Genomic DNA, 22,560 nt, shown 5'->3' on the forward strand with positions numbered 1-22,560 from the left:
CCTGATGGTGGGCACTGACACGCAGAGGCTCAGCTCCTCAAATTAATATCCACAAGGGCTCAATCCACAGGCGCTGCCCTATGAGAGAACAGAGAAACTGGCTGGGGAGAATAAACTCTGAACACCAGTTCCATGGCAGCTGTGTTGGAATCACCAAGAGTCCCACAGCCTTCCCTTTCTCAACAAAGTATCCAACAGAAACACTGCTCCTGCTGATGCAGGGCCTTGCTTTTCTTTGGCATCTTCCTGTGTCTGTCCTCCCCATGTGCGCTGTGTCTACACAGAGGCTCAGGGACCCAGGGCACTGTGACCTCAATGCCTGCCGAGTGAGCCACAACACTAAGCTGGCCCGGTGCCCGCAGGCATTGTGTTCATAGAACTCTGAGGGAAGAACACCTGCATGTATCCCTCCAGTTTCCTGCCAGCCACAGATCCTGTGCTGCATGTAGGGAAGGAAAGTACTGAGCCATTTGCTGGGCAAACAGTTGCTGTGTATCTTAGTGCAGAGGAAACATCCTTTTGCAGGAATAAAGAGAAATGAGTGAGAAACAGGGTGGGAAGCAAGTGACTCTGGAATTGGAGCCTCTTGCTCTGCTCATGTGAACAAAAGACATACTCCCTCTTGGCCAAAAATATTGTAAAAGGTAGAAGTGGTAGCTCATACTGCAATTGCACTTCTCAAATGGAGCTGAAGCAGGGGGATTACTGTGAGTTCAAGGACTACTGGGGCTACAGACCCAAACCCTGTCTCAAAATATAAAATAAAAACAAAATGTAGCAATCATAAAAAAAAGTGTTTGCTCACAATAACATAGAAGTGAAAATGACCCAGTTGTGCACTATTGGGAACATGGATAACTAATTCATACAACAAAGAATGGTTGGTCAAGAATGGAAATCTGACACATGCCCAAGCTCATGGGACTTAGGTGCATGACTGTGGGAAAGAAGTCAGTCACAAAGGCCAGAGGCTACAGGATTCCCTTCTGCAGGCGATCTGGAAGATGCAGATTTACAGAAGCAGAGGAAAAGGATAGCCCTCGGGGCTTGAGGAGAGGGCCATGGGGGGAGGGGCTGGGGGAAAGACCCCCAAGGGCTAGGGAAGAGGACCCCCGGGGGCTAGGGGAGAGACCCCCCCCAAGGGGCTGAGGACTCCCTGGGGGCTGGGAAGAGAGCCAGGAAAACCTGCTTGATGAAAAAAATTAGTTGTTTTTAAAGATTTATTTATTTATTTTATGCATATGAGTACACCACCATTGCTCTCTTCAGACACACCAGAAGAGGGCATCAGACCCCATTACAGATTGTTGTGAGCCATCATGTCGTTGCTGGGAATTGAACTCAGGACCTCTGGAAGAGCAGGCGTGCTCTGTGCTCTTAACCACGGAGCCATTTCTCCAGCCCACAATTTAGTTTTACAGACAGAAAGTAAATGGACACAGAGAACAGAGATGGCCACACAAGTAGGATGTATGTCAACTGCTGTGCTCCTAGCTGTGTAGGTGGTAAATCCCATGTCATAGACATTTTACTCCCAACCAAGAGTGAACCAGGCACGGTAGGTAGCTCACACTGATGATCCTAGCAGAGGCAGAAGCTGGATGGCAGGATGGAGGCTAGCCTGGGATCTTTTTTGTTTGTTTGTTTCAAACAAAGAAAGTAACAAAGTCAGTGTGCTTGGGCTTCTTTCTCCTTTTCCACCTTGCAACTTAGTGGCTGGGTGAAAAAGAAAACCAGCAACACTGTGGATCCGAGTCCTCTAGCAGGGTTCCTCTACCAAATCTCCTCCAGCAGGCTGCCAGGCTGCTCTCTACTCTGACTGCACTGCACATGTGAACACTCTTGATAGGTAGAGGGGAATTTGCCTTAAAATGGCCAAGGGGTCTACCTTACAAACTAAGTTGTAATCGCTGTAGTGGAACCTCGTACCGTTATGTCCTGAGGACCTTACAAACTAAGTTGTAATCGCTGTAGCGGAACCTCGTACCGTTATGTCCTGAGGACTCCATCCTGTGCAGGAGCTGAGAATCAAAAACGGACAGGTGCTTGAATGGAACCAGTAACTCACATTCACTAGGCCAACGTGTCTATATCCTGTGGAACACAGCTGAGTGCTTCATGATCACAGAATCATGGCCATCGGCTGTGCTGAATTAAATAATACCCTTGCCTGCAGCAGTGCTAGCATGGATCCTGTACTCTGAGGAACACAAGTCCTGTTCTTTCTTTCTTCCTTCCTTCCTTCCTTCCTTCCTTCCTTCCTTCCTTCCTTCCTTCCTTCCTTCCTTTCTTTCTTTCTTTCTTTCTTTCTTTCTTTCTTTCTTTCTTTCTTTCTTTCTTTCTTTCTTTCTTCTCTTTTTCTTCTTCTTCTTCTTCTTCTTCTTCTTCTTCTTCTTCTTCTTCTTCTTCTTCTTCTTCTTCTTTTCTTCTTCTCCTCCTCCTCCTCTCCTCTCCTCTCCTCTCCTCTCCTCTCCTCTCCTCTCCTCTCCTCTCCTCTCCTCTCCTCTCCTCTCCTCTCCTCACCTTGGAGACAAATTTTCATGTAGCCCAAGCTAGTCTCAAACTCACTGTGCCATAGAGAATGGCCTTGACCTTTAGATTCTCCTGTCACCACCTTCTGAATGTGTGCTGAGGTCACAGGCATGTGCAGCCAGGCCCATTTTTTTATGCAGCCTGGGGAATTGATCCCAGGGCTAAGCAAACATTCTACCAACTGCACTATGCCCCTAGACCCCAAACTCCTGTTCTAAGGCTCAGTGATTGCCATCTTGAAATTCCTAAGTCCTGAGCATGGAGTCCATATTTTCCTTTGGCACCAGGCTCTCTGTGAATTGCATGACCTGTCTGTCATACCTACAAAAGCTAGCTGGTACTCTAGGTCAGGGTCCACAGAAGAGAGCTTTAAGGAAAGGTGGACTTGGGAGCCCACAATCTGGATAACACCCAGAGAGACAAAGCTGACCATCCCAGGAACTTCAGGTCTACCAGCAACCGGCCAAGTGATTAGCTGCTACTCCCTGAACTGCCTGCGGAGAGGGGAGAAGACTCAGGTCATGGAATAAGAAGGATTTCTCTGGAGTGTGAGCATGCTCAAGCTGATAGAAAATAGCGAATCTAACAAGACATAATCTGGGTGTTCAGTGGGCCATAGAACAGAGCCAAACTATAGAGAAAACAGCGCCTTGGGAGATGAGCTCAGGCCTGGCCCTGGGCTAGACACGAAGCATCAAAGTTCCTCCACCCAACCCCCCTTCTATCCCTAAGGCTTTCACTCTGATGAAGACTAGCTCAATGGCCCACGGTAGGCAGCTGCCATTTGCGGAGGGGTTCCTGCTGCTTCCTATTTCACAGGAGTTATCTCAAGTCCTTCCCAAAATTGCTGTTAATTGACCCATTTTCCAGATAAGGACCCAGAGGATCAGAATCCCTTTGCAACTGTCCCATGGTGACAAGGTCAGTTGGCAGGAGAAGGAATGTGAATTGGGGTCTTAGCTTTTGAAATGTGGATTTAACCGTGAGCAAGTGCTACATGGCTGAATATTGTCAGTTTCCTAAGGCAGCTCCCACTGAGCTCATTCATACGAGCTGAGCGAACCCGTGGATGGATCAAGATCATTCTACATTCTGAAAATCAGCATGCTGGGCAAACAGTTCCCTTAAGGACAAAGAAAAGCAGAAAAAAAATAATAATAAGCACAGCAGTCTGGGGTGAGAGCATTGTTGAATCAAAACCCTTGTCTCACCCTGAGCCAGCCTGCTTGACAAATGAGTTAGCTGGCCTGGTCACGGCATCCTGTAGAAGGATAAGCAGACAGCTGCCCTCCAGGTAATGAATCTGCAAGGCTATGGCTGACTGCCTAGGAGTAAAGGTGGGGCAGAGTGCAGGGAAAGTGTAGGTTCTCAGAGCACTGCAGCTTGTGGGCTTGTGATGTGCCACCCACGGCCTGGGCACCAGGCAGTCAGTTGCTGTGATCTGGCACACAGCCTGCAGATAGCTTTGCATGCCAGCAAGCTGTGTTTCCCTAATCAAACACTACCCTGGACGTCGGCCACCCGTCTCTCCAGCCTCGATGGAAATGTACCACCTCCCTAAGATGTTGCATGGAAAGTTACATGGTCATTGCCTCACAGGAGCCTCAGAAAGCACACAAGGCACACATCCCACAGCAATCCCAAACCATCCAGCATTTTATCATTTTTTTAAAAGTCTGTGGGTGGAGGGGAGCAAAAAAATCATGAGGTCCATGAGTGGATGACTCACTGGAGACAAAATGACAAGGCAGTTTCTGAACAGATGGGGGACGGGACACTGGGCAGATGCTGCCCTGGGCTCTCACGTGCACTCACTCACTCGTTCATTCATTCATCATTCATTCATTCATTCATTCATCCATTCGGCTGAGTGTTCCCAGTGCCAGCTGGGTACTGTGGCAGGCACCTGGGAAGGGGCAATGAAACAAAACAAAACAAAACAAATCTCTCTTCCCTTGGGCCCCCACTCTATGACAGAAGAAATGGACAGAACATGTGTTTGGGGTGATGAGAGCTGAGGGGTGACATCAGTAGGATGGGAGAACTGCCTCAGTGGAAAGGAGATGAGAGATGGACTTTGTGGCACCAAAGGGATGTGGTCTATCCAGGCAGGGGAGACGACATGGCCGAGAGAGAATTAGAGTCAGTGTGGCGTAGGCATGACTTGGAAGAAGTGGAATGAATGAAAACGGGCAAGCAGGAAGGGAGTGCAGAAGGCCCGGGGATCTCTGGGGACATATGAGCAGCAACTCTGACAGGTGGCAGCTACTGTCCTATGCAAAGGATGCACATGAGTGGACTCACGTCTGTCCAAGGCTGAGAGGAGGTAGGAATGAGAATATGGCTTCCGTCTTGGTGCAGAACGATGGAGCAAATGATCTAGGGCCACTGCCAGTAGCCAGGTATTCATGTTGTGGTGCAGGTTTGGGCATCTCTCAGCACCTCAGGAGACTTGTGGCATTGCCTCCCTAAAATGGTCCTAGGTGGTGGAAGTCCACATGTGGACCTTAGCCAGTCTAGCAGGTTCCCCGAGCCATGTTAGTTCCATTTCCAGTGGTCCTGGGATGAAGTCACTCTGTGTGTGACTTCACACGGTGACTGCTGAGGTGGAGGGGTCCACACTGGGTATATGACTGTTGCTGTGTGCCTATCGTGTGTGTGTGTGTACGTGCATGCTCATCACCAAGCTCAGACAGGAGGAAAGTGTGTAGGGTCAGCACTCATTCACTCTAAGGAGAGTCTGTTTCTCAGATCATAATTTGGGATAAGAAACATATGAGCCTCAACAACTCTCGGAGCTTCTTACTCTAGACTTATCAGAATGAAAATAGAAGTCATAACCACAGAACTTACAGATGTATTTCCTTTCTCAAGCCATGCACGTGTGGCGGGTTTAGCCAGACAACATGGCAACCGCATGAAAAGAAGCGACTTACACTGGGACTCATAGCAAACCGCTGTAGCGCAAACGTTTCAGATGCCCCATGAGCTAACTTCAGGAACCACGAGTTAGCCTTCTGCACCAGTACCTAGGACAAATATCTAATCCATCACTACCTGTGGGCCACATGGGACCCAGGACAGCTATGGATGAAGCCCAACACTAAATAAGAAACCTACTTCAAACACTGTGCACATTCTGTATTTTTCAAGTTTAGGTTTTCACAAACTGTCTGGTTCTCCAATAAGCTGAAATGCTGGCCACCCAAGAAACTCTATGTCTGGTGAACTCTATGTTCCCTTTATGCAACTGGACTTCTGAACTGAAGTTATTCCATGTAAGAAAGCCTTTTGATAAGACCTAGGCTTTGAGTGAGTTTTTATCAAGATCTATCCCCAGCAAGGCAACTGGGATGGATCAAATACTAGTCACCAAAAAAGACTTTGCCCTTCCACTCATTGTAAATTTACTATGAAACTTATGATATAATTAAGTTTGAGATCTCAAAATAAGGTCATTTGAGATTACCTAAATGGTCCTAAATTCAGGAACAAGGTCTTTCTAAGAGTCATATTCACAGAAGTTAAGGTCACATGAAGGTGGAAGAGAGACTAGTGTGATACAATCACAAATCAAGGGATGTTCAGAGCCACCAGAAGCTGCAAGGGATGCCCACAGCCACCAGAAGCTGCAAGAGACAAGGTTGGACTCTCCCTGGATCAGATGGGAGAATGTGGTCCTGCCCACACCATTTTTGCTCTAGAACCATGAGTATGTGAGACAGGAAATTCCTATTGTTGAAGCCTCCCAGTTGGTAGTACTTAGCCACAGCAACCCTGAAGTCTTAGTCTGCACAGCTGTTAACAAAATACCTGAGGCTGAGTTCATTGTTAGAAAACAAAAAAGAGTTTTGTCACAATTCTGGATTCTGAGAAGTCAAAGGACTCTCCTTTGACTTGATCTTCTGCTATGGGCTGCATCCAAAATGGCTCAGGGCTGTATTCTCTAGGACAGGAGGAACAGAGTGTGTTCACAGAAGCTGGAAGAACGCATGTGTTGAACATTGAATGAAAGACCTTGCACTCATTCACCAGGAGAGGAGCCCTTTAACCTGATCACACCTTACAGGACCCATAAAGTTTCAAAACTTCTGTTTTGGAGGGACTTATTCAGACCACAGCGGAAACCCTGTCTCGAAAAAACAAACAAACAAAAACAAAAACAAACAAACAAAAAAGACAAAGATAGTTTTCCTTTCTCAATCACCGAGTACATTGCATGAGACAAGATGGAAAAAGAAAGGAAGAAAGGAAGAAAGAAAGAAAGGAAGGAAGGAAGAAAGGAAGGAAGGAAGGAAGGAAGGAAGGAAGGAAGGAAGGAAGGAAGGAAGGAAGAAAGGAAGGAAGGAAGGAAGGAAGGAAGGAAGGAAGGAAGGAAGGAAGGAAAAAGAAAGAAAGAAAGAAAGAAAGAAAGAAAGAAAGAAAGAAAGGAAGGAAGGAAGGAAGGAAGGAAGGAAGGAAGGAAGGAAGAAAGAAAGAAAGAAAGAAAGAAAGAAAGAAAGAAAGAAAGAAAGAAAGAAAGAAAGAAAGAAAGAAAGAAAGAAAGAAAGATGGAATGCAACCAGGAAAAATTATAAGGATGTGAGTGCCTAACAGGGGCCTTGAAATTGCAGGAAGGGATGGTCCTTCTGGGTTATCTGACCCACACACAGGTCTGGTCACTACTTGGAATGTGTTGTTGTTGTTGTTGTTGTTTTAATTGCTAAGTATGTTTGAATAACACTTTTTCTTTTTTTTTTTTTTTTTTTTTTTTGGTTTTTCGAGACAGGGGTTCTCTGTGTAGTCCTGGCTGTCCTGGAACTCACTTTGTAGACCAGGCTGGCCTCAAACTCAGAAATCCACCTGCCTCTGCCTCCCGAGTGCTGGGATTAAAGGCGTGCGCCACCACGCCCGGCATAACACTTTTTCTTAAATTCAGCAGGGCTATTCATAAGCTGTGAATTTTTCATTCCACCTTCACAGCCACTCTCAGCAGCTCCAGAGGTGTAAGTTCCCTAATGGTTCCTGTGCTGGGGACTTAAACCTCAGTTACACATGACAATGGCATTTGACATTCAGGAGTGGGGGATATAGCCAATATAAGATAAGGGCATGGAGATAAAGTCCAAGATGGTGGGGCTCAGAGGCTCTATGAAGGAGGACAGGGCTTGGAATATAGCTCTGTGATCTGGTCAAAAACTCACCTGGGAGGCACAAAGCCTTGGCTTTAATCCCCAAGACCACAAGAAAAAAAATATTTAAAAAAAAATAAATTTGGAGCAATGAGATGGCTCAGTAGGTAAAGGGGCTTGCCACCAAGACTCACAGCCTGAGTTTGATCCCAGATACACACCTAGTAGAAGGAGTTAACCAATTCCTACAAGGTATCTTCTAACCTCCATGTACATTATGGGATGCATGTACCCACACACACTCACATACACACAATAAATAAAATTTAATTCTAAAGGTTAATAATAATAAACTTCTGTGGTGGTTAGAATATGCTTGGCCAATGGGAAGTGGTACTATTGGGAGGTATGGCTTTGTTGGAGTAGGTGTGGCCTAGTTGGGGTGGGTGTGGCCTTGTTGGAGTGGGTGTGGCCTTGCTGGAGTGGGTGTGGCCTTGCTGGAAGAAGTGCATCACTGTGGTCTTTAAAGCTCTGCCCTGTGTGAAAGAAACCGTCCTCCTGGCTGCCTGCAGCAGATTGCAGGTCAAGGTGTAGAACTCTCAGCTCCTCCTCCAGCACCTTGTCTGCTGCCCTGCTTCTGCCATGATGATAATGGACTGATCCTCTGAACCTGCATGTTTCAGTCAAGGTGCAGAGCTATCAGCTCCTCCAGCACCATGTCTGCTGGTCTGCTTCCCGCCATAATTGGCTGAACCTGTAAACCTGTAAGCCAGCCTCAGTTAAATGTTGTCAGGATAAGAGTTTCCTTGGTCAGCGGGCAGTGGTGGCGCACGCCTTTAATCCCAGCACTTGGGAGGCAGAGGCAGGCAGATTTCTGAGTTCGAGGCCATACAGAGTGAGTTCCAGGACAGCCAGGGCTACACAGAGAAACTCTGTCTTGAAAAACCGAAAAAAAGAAAAAAAGAAAAAAAAAAAAAGAGTTGCTTCGGTCACAGTGTCTCTTCACAGCAATGAAAACTAAAACAATTTCAAAGCTACCGATAAAAGGACGAGAGAGGCAAGTTAGCACACTGGCTCCTTCTGGCCATGCGACGCCATCACAGATCATAAAACAGGAGAAGGACTGTCCCTAGCTAGATGTCAGCATGGTGCTCAGCTCCAGAACTGCAGGAAACAGATTTACCCTCTCTGTAAACTATCTAGTCTCAAGTATTGAGTGACGACAACAACAGAAAATAAATTAAGACACTTTTCGAAAGTTAAACTCAAGTACTGCCGGTATTATTCTGTCCCAAATAAAGAATCCGAGAGCTAGGTCAGGTATCAACTGCTGTCCCTCCTCCAGGAGTCATGATAAATGCCTTCACCCTCTCTAACCCTCTTCAAGCCCGGGGGGCCTCATGCATTTTTGCCTGGTAAGCACAGCTCGGGTGTGAACTTTTAAGGAAGTGACAGCCACATGTCTTAAAAGCCACAAAAAAAAAAAAAAAAAAAAAAAAAAAAAAAAAAAAAACCAACTTGTCTGTGATGAACAGGAAGCCAGTCTCACGCTTGCCTCCTTCCACAGTTACACGCAGTTCATCAGGAGAAAAAAAAAATCACAGGTCGAGCAGCTACGCAAAGCCGACACTGCTTTTGACTGGTGGAAGCTATGTGGAGGTTAGGCTGGACAGAGACCCCAGCCCACCAGTCCACTCACCTGTCCTTCTCTCCATGCCCCATGCCACTGGCTACCACGCCTGGCCTGTGTGAGAGACACATGGCCCAGGAGAGAGCCCTGTTTGGTGGGGTGTGTGGGTGTGAAGACTTAGGTCTTCCTCCCTCTTCCCCGTCCTCATTTGATTCTTGCAAACTTAGAAGCTGTAGAATAACACATTTATTTGACCCTTCTGAGGGTGCACACTCCAAGAGCAGTCTCCAAGAGAAGCATCCATGGAGATGGTTTTAGAGGGCTATAGGAGAGGCTCATTCTTTCCTCCTTCCAGGTTCTAGAAGCTGCCCACTACCTTGGCACATGGCCAGTCTACCCTTGCCCTGCTCCCGCTGTTTCTGGCCTTTCCTGGCTCAGCCCCATCTCCATCCTTTGTGTGATGTCCTCATGGTTGTACCTGGCCCATCAGGTAATCCAGAAGTGTCTGTTACCTACATCAGGATTCTTCACAAAGTACAATGTCCCTTTCACTGTGTTGGGTGACATCTCTCAGCTTTTGGGGATTGGGACCTGGACATCTGGGGACCTTTGGTCTGTTTGACATGCATTTCCCCACTTTTGTGACCGACTGGAGTGAACCCCTCTACTCACTCACCCCTCCACACACACTACACACACGAGTTCCCCCAGCAGGCAGCAGGCATGGCCCAGCCTGGTCTATTCTCCAGAAAGCATCCCAATTCCACTAAGTGGTCTTTTCCCCACCCAGTTCTAAGGAACCAGAAACAACACAAGAACTGCCTATCTGGGCTATAGATGCCTTCTCAGTGTGTACCCTACAAAAACCTCATAGTCACCCACAGAATCCGTCAGCCACCATTCAACAACCATGGTGGATAGCCACACGGGACTGATTCACAAAGTCCAGACAGCTTTCCCAAGCCCACACCCTCTGGGCTCACTGTTCCTCCTGACCTCAGCCACTTTGGTCTCTCTTGGGGACTGCTATCACACGCACAGGAACCAACATCCCAATGCCCACCTGGTCCCTGCAGCCCCTACACATGTGGCTGCCACCACACAGGTCATTCCTGACTTAGTTCCTGCATCATTCTCATTGCTCAGAGAGTGAATTTCAGAAAATCAAGTCCCCAGAGCCCCCTGAGGTCACCCTAGCCCTCTCCCCTCCTTCTGCCCCTCTGTCTCCTTCACAAGGTCCTTTCCAGCTAGAGCTTCTCCTTCCTTTCCTAGGTGGTGTTCAGTCCCTCAGCTATGAACTGGTCCCTGGGGCATCAGCCACTGTATTGCTCTCAGGTGACTCTTTCTGCAGAGCCTCCTGGGAAAGGCTGGACTGTGGTCCCCTCACACTTCCTTTGGCAAGACAAATCCTAAACACAAGAACCTTAGAATACCAGCATGGTGGTTCATTTCTACAGAAACTCAGCCATTTTCAGAATCCCTTAGGAGGGGATGAGACAGGTGGCTCAGAGGTTAGAGCACCCCCTTGCTCTGGCAGAGAACCTTAATTCCCAGTGACTTATGACCAATTTACTGCCTGAGACTCTGGCTCCAGGGGCTCCATCACCTCTACCCTCTGAGGGGACCAAATTCACATATATATGTAATGTCCTCCACAGAGAGGCATAATTAAACATAAATATAAAAAGGCAAGGGAGTCCCTCCAAGAGCTACACCCTATGCATTTCTGTGAGGGCATTTCCAGGAGAGTGACAGCGGAGGGAGAACACACCCTGAGCAAGGATGGTACCACACACTGTGTGCTGCTGGCCTAGACTGAGTCAAAGGGGAGGAATGAGAAAGCCAGCAACCAGGCGCCTGTTTGCCTCAGTCTGGTCCATCCACAAGAACAGACCCACCCAGCCTTGCACCCGCTTCTAGCTCCTCCTCCACCTTACCCATTACGTTCCTCCCCCCACCTTGCCTCTTCTACCCCTCAAACTGTGATCCTAAGTAAACCCTTCCCTGCATAAGCTTCTTTTGTTGGGAATTTTATAACCCATTCAGCAGTTACTGCGGATAGATGCCCTTACTTGAGGTCGGTAGGCTCAGCCATCAGCCATCGGGATGCCCAGCATCCTAGCAAATGGCAGCGTCAGGGTTGTGTGCGCCTGTGCCACATACACCAAATATGTCAGCATCCCCGAAGGTGCTAGGAGAGGTTCCTCTGTACAACCTCCAAAAGAACCAGTCCTGCTGAGACCTGAATCTTAGCTGTGAAGCTGTGTGAGACAAAACAGGTCGGGCGTTTAAGCTTCTTAGACTGTGCGCTTAGTCCGGGCAGACCTACTCAGTGAAGGCCACCACCACTGTACCCTGAGCTAGAGCGGAGGGTCACATGCTCAGGGACCCTGCATGGGCTAGGACAGAGGTGAGCTGGCTAAGTTCGGTGGCCAGCCTGTTACAACTTGGACACTGTGGCCAGGTCACTATACCGTGGTGACATTAGGGGTTCCTGCTGCAGCATCCAGAGTCTCCTTTCTACAGTGTCCTAGGGCACTTACTATGTTGGCAGCCAGTGGGTGAACTCAGCTTTGTGGGAGTCACTCTGAGCTGCGGGCATCCAGCCTTCAGAACACTAAGGAACCTAGCTAGACTCTGGCTGCAGCTGCAGGCTCTCACTCTCCCTAGAGCAGCAGGAGCTGTTCCCTCTGGCAGCTCCCCAAGGCACAGGGTTCCTTGTGCTATACCCTGCTCTCTTCAACTAACTGTCCAGGACTGCTGCTGTTTGTACACCTGAGCTTAGAGCTGAGGTCCCAGCTTGGGCTCCAACCTGCCCACCACTCTCTCCCACACAGTGCTCACCCTTGCCAGAGGTTACTGTTTCCTCATGTGCTGGTATCTGCCAAGGGTGTCTGTTGGCTTTTTATGTGTTTATTGCCTGAACCCCAGTTTGGTTCCATGGAACAGGATCCTATGGTCTTATCCCACCCCACCCCCACCCCCAATGTCCTTGGCCAGGAACAGAATTTGGCACACAGTGGGCAATTTGTGTGTGTGTGTGTGTATTTATGGGAGGAGAGGGGGAGAGAGGGAATTTCTATCTTTAGCTTCTCCCTAAAAAAGCTTCCGAAGGCATTTTTAGAACGCATCGAGTATTTGAGAATATGGGCCTCGTAAACTCTGTTAAAAAGATTTATGCCTCAGGCACCAACTTTTTCTTTCCACTTCTAAATACCACAGTCCACCTTGTCAAACAAGAAACTTACAGCTCCAAAACTGAGGCCTTTCTCCTCTCTCCCTTCTCCCTCTTCCTTCCTCCTCTCTTCGTCTTCTTACTCCTCCCCCTTCTCCCTCCCTCCTCCTCCTCTCACTCCTCCTTCCTCCCTCTCCCCTCCTCCTTCCCCTCCTCTTCCCCCTTCCCTCTTCTTCCTCCCCCTCTGCTTCTTCTCCTTCCTCCCTGCCTCCTTTATTCCTCCTCTTTCTCTTCCTCTCCACTTCCTCCTCCTCCTTACCCCCCTCCCCCATACTTTAAATAGATCCTAAGAGACTAACACAGACACTGGGTAGACACTGCTGCAACTCTGACCACCTCAATTGCAGAGCACTTCCCCTGCTCTTCTTGATGCCACCCAACTCTTCTTGCTTGTTGAAAAACAACACTGGGGATTTCTGAGGGGTTCCCTGGCCCACTTGCTTTTGTAAGTTCATGAGAACACAGATACCACCATTCTGTTTATAAAAGCCACAGTGTAATCTCAGAGTCCAGGAGTCGGAACATTAGGACAGGGACCATATGGCTCCTATGGCCCCTTAGGAAAACATTCGTCTGCCTTTGCTCCACACAAAGCCTGGTGACCAGATGGTCTCTGCCCTGCCTGTGGTCTGACCCTAGGGTGGAGATCAGGGGCTCACTGGGCCCCACCCCTTTCCTTCCTGGGTACATGGAGCCCATGGTTCCCAGCCGAATGACAAACAGAAGTGATCCAGGTACTTCTTGGCAGAGGCAGCGACCTGACACCAGGATAGTGTCTTACTTCCCTTCCCCACTCCTGCCCTGGCACCTGGCAAATGTCCAAGAGTGAAGCCAGCCCTGTGAGTGGTCATGATAAACAGAGCTCTCCCCTGCCGTCTGCAGTGGACTGACAGGGGCACAAAATGAGACTTTCCTCTCAAACCTCTGAGACGCCAGGGTGTTACTGCAGCCAGTCCTGACCAGTCCTGGAGTCTTTGGTGAGAATCATTTGCCTGAATTTCTCAAAGCTTACAAATGTGGCTTTGCCCCTGTCACAGGTAAACATTTTTTTAAAAATTAAAACTGTCATTTCCTCCCTTCATATATATCTCGGTTCATTCAGTATTACCTGTACGATATATACGGTTTCCACAGTTGTCAGGCGAGCACTTTTGAGCAAAACACTAATGGTTTCTTTTCCCCAAGTCAATGGCAGTTTCTTACCACCTCCAAAGGCATGAAAGACTGTTCTAGAATGCCAGCCCTGGCTGCAGATCCCCAGGCCCCCAGGCTCACGATAGCCCATGAGTGGAAAAACTCTCGCTACTAATGATGTTGGTGATAACAGTGAAGACACTTTAGCTAGGGTGGTTACCATGACAACTGCTGAGTGTATTTAATCTGTACCTCACAGTATAGGGTTGTCCGGCTCCTTGGTGTTTTTTTTTTTTTTTTTTTTTTTTTTTAAGTAAGGAAGTTAAGGCTGAGAAAGAGGTGAATTTCACTGGATCCCTGGTAGCTGTCAAGTCAGAGAACTTCTGTGGGATACTGAGGGAAGCCAGACCCTGCGGAAAGTGGGGGGGCTCCAGTTTGCTTGTGACCTTTGAACACACAGCTCTGCTTATATTTCTGCCTCCCAGGATCGTGGAAATTTCAAGTTGATTTTTCTCAATCTTATAAAGATATGGGTGGAAGTATCTTGCTGTGTCTGTGAGTCTGAAATGTGGTATCTATGTAGCTGATCAACTTGATAAGTAAATTCAATCTTTTTTTGGTCTGATAATCACACTCATCTAGCTTCAAGTTCTACAGGGCAGTCCAAAGCTTTAGGGAGAAGCCAAGATCCTTTAATACCATCTAGAGCTGCAGGAAGTGGAGGCTGGAGAAAACATGACGTAAAGAGTCTCCACTAGGGCTGGTGAGATGGTTCAGCGGTTAAGAGCACTGCTCTCTCCGAAAGTCCTGAGTTCAATGCCCAGCAACCACATGGTGGCTCACAACCATCTGTAATGAGATCTGATGCCCTCTTCTGGTATGTCTAATGGCAGCTACAGTGTACTTATATATAATAATAAATAAATCTTTGGGCCAGAGAGAGCAGAGGTCCTGAGTTCAATTCCCAGCAAACACATGATGACTCACAACCATCTGTACAGTTACAGTATACTTGTATACATAAAATAAATAAATAAATCTTAAAAAACAATAAAAAAAGAGTCTCCACTATGGAGACCAAGCAAGGGAAGAGTCTTTGTTGCCCATTCTCTTCCCTGTTTCAACCTTTTCCAGTCTTCACAATTCAGGGAGGGTTGATTTGCTGGTCTTTAGAGGGTAATGGCCCATGTCTGCTGAGCATCTTATACCACCCAGGACAGTCCTTACCTCAAGGACACTTCCAGTATCACATATCAACCACGCAAAGCTGGGAGCCCCTGTTCTAATTTGACACATTTTTTTAAGAGAGAGACAGAGAGACAGACAGAGAGAGAGAGAGAGAGAGAGAGAGAGAGAGAGAGCAAGTCTGATTGTTTTGCTCAGGCTAGCCAGGAAGTCGTGAGTTCAGTAGATCCTTTCACCTCAGCCTCCCACAGAGAGACATCTATAGGCACTCCCTCTCATACCTGGTAATTTGGCTGCTACACACACACACACACACACACACACACACACAAACCCACAGTAGATTCTGGCATCCTAAACGTGTTCAAGAGCCAACTGCCAGCTTCATTCCACTCCAATTAGCCAAAGTGAGTTATCGTCTGAGATTCCCCATAAAGCAAGCCTTCTAATTGTTGTGGTTAAGCAGGCCTCGGGCTGAGCAGAGAGATGGGAGCCGGCCTCACAGAAGCCAGATAAAGCCACAAAGAGGATAGAGCGTGGGGCAAGTGTGGTCAGTCTTAGCCTCGGGCTTCCCGTTTGGTTTATAGAGACACACACAAGCATGACATCACCTCAAGAAGGAAATAGAAAAATAGAGTTGAGCAGTTGAGCTGATGGCTTAAGTTCCCCCATCTGCCTAGCAACCCAGGAAGCCTGGGTGTCTTAGTCAGGGTTTCTATTCCTGCACAAACATCATGACCAAGAAGCAAGTTGGGGAGGAAAGGGTTTATTCAACTTACATTTCCAAATTGCTGTTCATCACTAAAGGAAGTCAGGACTGGAACTCAAGCAGGTCAAAAAGCAGGAGCTGATACAGAGGCCATGGAGGGATGTTACTTACTGACTTGCTTCCCCTGGCTTGTTCAGCTTTCTTTCTTATAGAACCCAAGTCCAGGGGTGGCACCACCCACAAGAGGACCTCCCCACTTGATCACTAATTGAGAAAATGCCTTACAGCTGGATCTCGTAGAGGCATTTCCCCAACTGAAGCTCCTTTCTCTGTGATAACTCCAGCCTGTGTCAAGTTGACACAAAATCAGCCAGTGCACTGGGTCATCTCCTTCCACTAAAGCTTGTTGCTAGGGACTGGTGCCAATGTCCTTATTCCTTCTGGTTGATAGCACACCAAGACTTGAGAAGTGAGATGACAGGTTTCACATGTGCAGGATATTTATTTATTTATTTATTTAATGTATGTGAGTACACTCCGCATCAGAAGAGGGCATCAGGTCCCCATTACAGATGGTTGTGAGCCACCATGTGGTTGCTGGGAATTAAACTGAAGACCTCTGGAAGATCAGTCAGTGCTCTTAACTGTTGAGCTATCTCTCCAGCCCTAAAGCAGGATCTTAAAGCCACTAGTCATCCACAGTCAGGGGCAGAGAGAATAGTTCTATGAACCTTCCCAGCTCATTTTCTCTTCTCTCATACCAGTTGGGACCTTTTGCCTAGGGAATGGTGCTGCCCACCACGGGTTGGTCCTACCCACATCAATCAGCAATCAAAACGATCCTCAGAGACATGCCCAGAGGCCAACCTGATCTAGATAAGGCTTCACAAAGACATTCTTCCCTGATGATTCCAGATTATGTCTAGATGATAGCTAACACTACCCAGCTCGGTGCAAGTGGAAGATCTGTCACGGGCATGCTCCTTGCCCAGAGGTCACCACGACCTTACATAGAGAATATTTCTGCAAGAACATTGCCTGTCTAACTGTGAACTACCCCTCCCTCATCTCTGTTGCTGGTCCTATAGTCAAGGACTATTCATTCATGTTTACCCTGTTTATCTTGCCTCAACCTCCCCAGATGCACCCACAATTTGCTACAGCACATGTGTTGCTATCACTCCAGAATAAACCAGTCTTTTCAAAGACTGTCTCTGTCACTTAGATTGCCATCATTTGGGGCCGGTGATGGGAAAAAAAATGATTGTAGCTTCTGGTTTTTTGTTTGTTTGCTTGTTTGTTTTTTGTTTTGTGTTTTAACCAAGAGGCCACAGTCAACTCTAGAGCCATCTTTCTCTTCAACCGTGCACAGACATGGCCTTCGCGTCCCCTCTCTCAGAGGCATATCCAATCTCCGTGAGATTTGCTTTCCTAATTTCTGATTCTCTCCCCTCTGCAATGTGGCCTTGGGAAACAGATCTGCCTAGGTGCATTTTCAGGTGGAAATGGAGAAATAGCATCTATTCTCAAAGATTCTGTCTGAAGAAGTAAGCTTCAGTCCACATGCAAATGGTACTAACAGACCCTATACCTCTTTGGTGGCACTTGCCTCCAGGGACTCACAAGCCCAGCACAGCTTTAGACCTACTGTCTCCACCTTGTCTCTACCTCCAGACAGCAGGGATATTTCACAGTGCTGACTCTAGTCATCAACGCTTGAAGGGTGAACTTCCTGTCAGGGCCTCAGGAAGGAAGGAAGGAAGGAAGGAAGGAAGGAAGGAAGGAAGGAAGGAAGGAAGGAAGGAAGGGGAGGGGAGGGAGGGGGAGAGAGAGACAGACAGAGAGAGAGAGAGAGAGAGAGAGAGAGACAGAGACAGAGAGAGAGAACAAGAAAAGAAGGAAAGGAAGGGAGGGGAGGGGAGGGGAGGGGAGGGGAGGGGAGGGGAGGGGAGGGGAGGGGAGGGGAGGGGAGGGGAGGGGAGGGGAGGGGAGAGAAAGGGGAGGGGAGGGGAGGGGAGAGAAAGGGGAGGGGAGGGAAGGGAAGGGAAGGGAAGGGAAGGGAAGGGAAGGGAAGGGAAGGGAAGGAAGAAAGCAGAGGTTTGTTCAGTTCCACATGTCGCTATTCAGACCTCCACCTCAGGAGCCACATCCTACCCAGAGGCAGGGCACAAGGAAGGGACTACATCTCTGTTCCCTCATTGGACCCAAGCCACCCAAGGGAAACTACTTACCAGGAATGTGCCTCAGTTTCCACTTCTATCAAAAAGGGTAGCACTAAGCCTGCTCCCAGTGTAGATTTAGAGATTAAATGGACCCTGGGGTGTAAGGACCCTGGCCCAGCACTGGCGGAGGTTATCCTCAGACCCAGGCACCTCTGAAATGACCTGCCTCTGACCTCATCACAAAGGGAAAAACTGAACTTGGAAAACATATATGATTTTTCTGAAGTTCACACATCTATTAGGTGGCAGATTCATGTCACCCCAAAATCAAACTCACTTTTCCAGAATTTGAGAAATTCAGATACATATATACTTTCAAAAAGGCAGCTGCTGCCAACCTCCAGCCTCTGTTAGGGATTGGTTATAATGCTTTGAATTAATCCAGCTAGGTCCCCAAAATCAGGAATCTGCATGCCCAAACGCTGAAGTTCCTTCCCCACAATTGTTTTTCTTTTTTTTTTTTTTTTTTTTTTTTTTGGTTTTTCGAGACAGGGTTTCTCTGTGTAGTCGTGGCTGTCCTGGAACTCACTCTGTAGCCCAGGCTGGCCTCGAACTCAGAAATCCGCCTGCCTCTGCCTCCCAAGTGCTGGGATTAAAGGCGTGCGCCACCACGCCCGGCCCCACAGTTGTTTTTCAATTCATCAATAAAGAAGCAACTGCCAATGACTGGGCAGGTAAACTGAGGCAGGACCTTTAGATTTGCACGGGCTAGGAACTGGGAGAAAGGAAAGAGAGAGAATCACCCACTACCTGTGACAATCAGGGAAACTTGCCTCATGGCCACTTCCCCAAATATGCTTGCGGTAGCAGAGACGAAATATAGATTTTAAAAGATGTTAACAAAGGAGTACTGGGGGAGGGGGTGTTTGCTAGCAGCGGGAAGGATTAGACCTGCCCGGCCTTTGAGCTAGTCAAAGCATTTAAAATTAACTCTGTGTGTGTGTGTGTGTTTCATTCGAAAATCCAGAGGGCTCTGGCTGGTGGCTGGGAGCGAGACCTGCACCAATCACCAAGCAGTTTAGCTAAACTCACCAAACTCACTGCTACATCTCTCTGCTGGCAGCTGTGCATCCTCTGTGGCAGCTTTGCTGTGATTCTGTGATTCTGACCCACTTCTCCTGGAGACCCTAACTCAACTAATTGTAGTCGCTGCGGAGCTGACGCCCCTGTGATGACTTGCTAGGGGCCAAACTCTCAATCAGCCCCAATGGCTGAGTGGAATACTAGACACACAAGAAGTTTTCATGTGACAAACTCCAGGGATTTAGCACCATTTAGTTCTTGGTGGCGTGGGAGATTACGTCAGAGCCAGCCTGTGACGCCCATGCCTGCACTGGTTATTTTACTACAGCAAAGTATCTGACAAACAAGGCCTTTGGAAAGAAGATTTTATTAGGTCTTGTAAACAGAAGGTACAGTCCATCATATTTGGAAGCCATGACACCTGAGGTGTGAGGCAGCTGGTCATATTGCACCTGCAATCCAGAGGCAGAGAGAGGAGTCTGGTCTTTTCCTTCAGTACGGGTACCAGCCTATCCGCTCACATTCAGGTGGGTCTTCTCACACTAATGAACGTAATCTAGAAACTCCAAATGCCCAGAGAGGCTTGTCTTCAGGGTGATTCTAGACCCTGCCATGTTGACAGTCAATATGGTCACCATGTCTGGTGGTATCCCTCACTGCGCCGGGGTCTGCTGTCTCATTGGCATGTACCTGCTATCCCTGTGGTCACAGGTGACATTGGCACCGTGGGATCAGGTCTAAAAAAGCAACTTCCCCTCCAAAAGAAGAGAATGGGTTTCCTGCAAGCCTGTCCTTGCTGATTCTTGCAGGACCTTCAGCCCCTCCTCCACTCCCCCATGATCCTGTCTGTTCTCCCATCTCAGCCCACATACCAGCTTCCCTCCATTGTCTGTGTTCGAGGTAACTCTCCTCACAGCTGCTCGGAGGGCTGATGAGTCATCATGACCAGAGGTCAGTGCTGAATGACAGGATGAAGGAAGGAAGCACAAACAATGATCTGCGCTGATCTTGTTCCATAAAGCAACACGTCACTGCTTTTGAAGCGAACACCACTTCTCCCTGCCCACTCCAACTCAGAAGCCGGACTTCAGCCCAAGGCAGGCCCAGTACACTGAGTTACATCCCTGTTGGCATCCTCATTAATCTAGACATTTGTATGAGCCACACTTTGGCCAGCTTCAGGACTTGTGTGAGGACAGAGAAGGAGGGGATCCTATTTGAAGCAGGGAGAGAGGCTTCCCTGAGGTGCATTGCCACACAGCTGCGCTCCATCTCCATCACTCCCACATCCTGCGCAGGCTTGCTTTCACAGCCAGTGCTGACTCCTGCAAGCTAACGTGCACAGGCTGGCCCCCATCCACCCCCGACTCCTTTTACTCTGTTCAACGGAGCTGCATCTAAATCAATTACAAAGCTCCATCCACCTCCCCAGCCTTCCTTCTGTGTCTCTTAGCTCACCTTGTACTTTTTGTTGAAAGCCAAGCATACTGTACTGGGTCAAAGAAACCCAGCAATAGTTACCATGGAGACTGCTGGTCTTGGGTTTCGGCTCCCATAACTTGGAGTTCTCTTCGTCTTCCTAGCTGACTCTCTAACTTCAGGAGTGGGGTACTGTTTTGTCTTATGACCTCAGTTCTTTGATTGGCTAAAGCCATGAATTTTCAGTGTGCCGGGCCTCTCTGCTGTTGTATGAACAGCACCTTCCGAGTTTCTTAGATGCCCTACAGAGACTGATAGCATCGAAGCAGGGAGATGTCTGAGTCAGCACAGTGCTTGCTGTGCCGATGAGGACCTGAGTTTAATTCCTGGAAGCCATGTTTTAGAAAGCCAGGAGTGGACCCCTATGCATTTGTTTTCTCAGCACTGGGATGATGGAGATAGACACAGGGGGTTGTGGGACAGGAAGTCGATGTAGCAAGCCGGAAGGCCTGTGGGAGCCCCTGTCTCAAAAACGGGGGTGGGGGGAGAGGGTGTTTGATGCCTAATGTTGGCCTCTCTCCATGTCCACTTGCACAAATGTGTACTCACACAAACACACATCCACATGCATGTACATGCATCCACATGCATAAACATAGAACAATCAGGAGGAAACTAGAGATTCATCCATTCCTTTTACTCCCCAAATCCATACCACCTTTTGATGTCTACCTACACCAACTTCTCCAAGCTGCTTATTCTGCTTTTCTGCGAGCTTTACCCTGGGGATTTGCCACCCCACACACTCCCCACACATACCCCCTACCCTCACTTCCCATACCTTCATTGCTATGTTTCTGACATGTTTAGGTCTAGCTAAAGGCTGCTCTCTTTCTCAAAAATAAAAGTTTCCTGAAGTCCTAATCAAAACTTCTGGTGGGCTTGTTCCAGTTCTCTATTGGAGACAGTCCATCTGACATGCTCACCCCTGACACTGTAGCCTGAGTTCTGCCTCTCTCAGGAGACTGAGCACCTTGGCCACAATGGGTGTGGGCCTGGCCATCAACCCTCGCCCAAGAGCACATGATGAACAAATAGTAGTTGATTAATGTTTGCGACTCTCAGGCCCCATGCGGACAGGCAGACACATTGGATGAGTTTCCAAAAATATTTTAGTTGACATCACTGGCCTATATTTTTAGGAAGTGACCAAGAATGAAGTCAAACGCCTTCATACAAACACTTGGGCCGAAATTAAGATCCCGAGGATACAGCTCGGTGTAAAGAAGTAGTTAGATTATACTGTTGGGATTTTTTCTTAAGAACTGTGGAAGGGGGTAAGAACGGAGCAGAGAGACCAAGAAAAACAAAAGGGAAGAGCGTTGAAACCCACAAAGGAAAGGGGAAGCTGCGCAAGACAGCCCAGGAGGGACTGCTCGAGGCACGGAAGTGCTGCTTCCTAAAGCCATTAGTGTTATTGCAGCAGAAATGCTTGGCTCCCTGGGCTGTCGGCCCACTCTAAGTATTCCCAGTGCCTCATGTGAATGGGTTTCTGACATACAGCTCTGGGGCCTTGTGTTTGGACAGACACAGATAGGAGCAGCAGCCACAAGACACTCCTAAATGGTATTCATTAAGAGACAATTAGAGGACTTGGGTTCAGTTTAGCAGTAGTCTGTGAGGCAGATACACAAATGAGCAAGAGAGCAGACAGCAGTGCAGCAGAGGCACACCTCAGAGACAGGGTGACAGTGTGGCCTTTGTCCACTATGAGAGGTCAAGACCAGCCACAGGTCGGACAGAGAGCTACCGATCAGGACAGCTACTGTATAAAAAAAGTGAGACCATGGAGGCTTCTTTATTCTACTGTACTTTGTCAGTCATACTAGACTAAGACTTCAATTGTTCCGATGGGAAGAGCTAGGTGGGGGTTCACAGTTCATCAGCCAAGAGATAGGAAGCAATGAGATGGAAGGATGGGAGGTGGGGATGGGGGTTAGCGGGTAGTACTTACAAAGGGACCAGCCAGCCTCTTGCTGTGAGTCAGGCAAGCCACCAGAACCAAAGACTACTCTAAACTTAGAGTCTCACTTGATTGATGGAAGTTCTCTTCTTTCCTTTCCTCCCTACCTCCCTCCATCCCTCCTTCCCTCCTTTCCTTCTCATGTGTGTGTGTGTATAACATGTACTTGTTCATGAGTATATATACAACACAGCCAACACTGGCTATCTCCCCCAATCACAGACAAGGTCTTTCACTGGTCTGCAGATCATCAATCAAAGATACACTGGTTGATCATAAAACCCTGGGGGAAGAGGGGGGTCCTCCTATCTCCATTTCCCAGGTGCTGGGATTACAA

The sequence above is a fragment of the Mus caroli genome, unplaced genomic scaffold, assembly GCF_978045245.1.
Source record: "Mus caroli unplaced genomic scaffold, Mus_caroli_1 scaffold_17, whole genome shotgun sequence".
In the NCBI taxonomy this organism is placed as follows: domain Eukaryota; kingdom Metazoa; phylum Chordata; class Mammalia; order Rodentia; family Muridae; genus Mus; species Mus caroli.